The sequence below is a fragment of the Mustela erminea genome, chromosome 15, assembly GCF_009829155.1.
Source record: "Mustela erminea isolate mMusErm1 chromosome 15, mMusErm1.Pri, whole genome shotgun sequence".
NCBI classification, from domain to species: Eukaryota; Metazoa; Chordata; class Mammalia; order Carnivora; family Mustelidae; genus Mustela; species Mustela erminea.
The window spans coordinates 50,850,694-50,853,293 of record NC_045628.1 but is presented as its reverse complement, the minus strand read 5'-3'; the positions used below and the strand labels follow the sequence as shown (position 1 = coordinate 50,853,293).

The 2,600-nt window shown below is 36.7% G+C and overlaps 1 pseudogene; it reads right to left on the bottom strand.

The window, feature by feature from the left end:
* Positions 1–1,159: 1,159 nt before the first annotated feature.
* LOC116574593 lies at positions 1,160–1,686 on the bottom strand (annotated as a pseudogene).
* Positions 1,687–2,600: the final 914 nt, after the last annotated feature.

The following is a 2,600-nucleotide window of genomic DNA, read 5'->3' as shown; positions in this document are numbered from 1 at the left end:
CTGATTTACAATGCATTTTTAATTATTAGAGTAATGTAACTGTTTCTCTATTAGCTATCATCCAGCAGCTGTCCTCCTCTAACCAATATAGGACTTGATAGTGGCAGAAAGAGTTTAAGTCGGATATAAGTGGGAGACTAAAAGCTAACACTGAGATAAAATCAGTTCTTGCAAATTGAACAAGAATCGAGTGATGGAAATCCAGTCAGACAGGCAAAGCATTTTATCTGGAAAATGCAATGGTGAGCACTAAACAATAATGGGTCATGACAGGTGGATAGACAGGCAGGCCATCACACTGGTGTCCAGGAATATTAGCAAGAGTGTGAGAGTTAGGTGTTAAGTAACTTAAAACTAAGTTAAGGCAGCTATGCACTGAAGCAAAGATTCTAGAGAGGATTATAGGGACACCAAAGAAATTGGAGAGAAGTAGCATAATTCCCACTGCAAGGCTAAAATGTTCATAACAAGATTAGAATACAGAATCTCCAAGAACAGAGTGGGACACAATTCTGGGTGAATAGGGGAAATCTGCAGGAAATCCAAACCAAGACTCAGGCATGAGATCAAACAAGGAACAGAGACTCAGTTACTTGGTACAGAATATAGGATGACTTCATCTCATAAACCAAACTTGGAAAAAGTCACCACAAGAAAAGAGTGCAGTTATCAAAAAGTCATCTCAGTGTGGAAATGTAGATCTGTTGGCTTGGAACTTGTAAATTTCTCTGACTAAAGTCTTTCTTGATCCTGGGTTGGACTGACTGTAGCTCAGAAAACAGTGTGAAATTAAGTGCTTTTCATTCTAGTTATAAGAGATGACTGTGAATGGGGGCAGAGAAATAGGTAGGGCCTTAAGTCTTTATCACAGAAATAGTATATTTCTATTTTTAAATGAGTGTTTATATATGGCAAAAATTAGACAGAAGATTTTTAAAAACTAAACTTTAAGAAATATATTGGATAATGGTTTTAGCAAAGAAAAATGCTCTAATGGAGTAAAAGCCCTTTGGATCCCCTTGGTACCATCAACTTGGAAGATTTTAGTTGTAAACAATCAGATGAATGATACAGTCTCTTGATATAATTAAAACTACATAAACCACAATAGGTGTGTTCCTCTAATAGTTTGCCAACAGTTTTTCCAGGTCTACTACAGCTACTGCACAAAGGGATTAGCATGAATAGTTATGTCCTTTGTGCATATCACTGAGAGGCTGACATGTCTTCTCATTCTCTGGTAACTTCTCAAATTCATCTAGAGTCTCAGAACATCCATTACTTTTCCAAATACTGTATATTTCATGTCCAAAAGTGACTGTTTGCCATAGGTGAAGAACTAAGATCCATTGGTATTTGGGCTGTTATTAACCATAGATACAACACCTCTAACATTGTGGTTAAGAAAGTTGCTATATTCATCCTCAAATTTCTTGCCCCAGTTACTATTACCTCATCTTCTTGTACCTGTCAGATCTCCTGTTTCAAATGTAAAACCCTATGCAAATGTAAAACCCTATGCAATCTGCAGTCATTGTAGTAATTACTGGTACTGAGAGCCAAAAAAACTCTCACAAGTTTTGGGTGTCCTCTCACAGAAGCGTTCTATTTTAATATCACTGACATCAGTATTCAGTGTCACTGACATTTTTTTGTCTTGATGGTTTCAGGAAATACTGTTGTTAATTTCTCACAGTCTTATCAAGAGAAGTTAGCAAATGCATCTCACTTCGAGTAGCACAGCTGTTGTTAAAACAGAAAAGATGTAATCGCAGATGCCTGTGATTCGAAATTACTGTCTTCAGGCTACCCTGCATTTCTATTTTGAAGTGCACTAAAATTAGAATTCACCTATGTTTATTATTTTTCTATGTGGGCAGAGTCTTGAAATATAAAATAGCAGAAGATAATCAGGTAAAAGGAAAGAAACAGAAGGACTAAGAAGAAGCATGTTTGACTTTCATAAAGGTGAGTACTTGATTTCCAAACATTATAAGATAGCATTATACAAGAAAATTGCACTTCTTTAGGATGATGAGGTGTAGTGGAAATAAGAGGAAGATAAGGGCTTTAGTTTTGCACTGCAGTTCTTCCCCTATATTATTGCATAAACCTGTACAAGTCACTTCATTTCTCCCTGTCATAATTTTATCCGTTAAAGATTGATCTTTAAAGCAGAAGGTGTACATTCCAGGTATCTATTGCTGTGGAGCAAAGGATCCCAAAACTTAGTAGTAGAACTCCTACAACAATTTTACTCTATCACACAAATTTTGTGGGTCAGAACTTCCAACAGAGATCTTCTGCATAATCCTACTGTTTTATGTGGTGTAATAGAGGCCACTTGATGATAATCAACTGTTATAGAGTCTAGATTGGAGGGTGCAAATTGCATACTCACACATACGGTGACTAGAAGGGTACATTTGAAAGGCTGAATTCAGCTGGAATTACCAGTGAAATGCCTAATATGGCCTCTTCAGTATGGCAGCTGCAGAGTAGTTAGATTTCTTTGATGGTAGGTCAGTGTGTCAAGTAAAGAGTGAAAGTTTCATGATATGAGACAATATAACATCACTTCTGCCATGCTCTACTGGTTA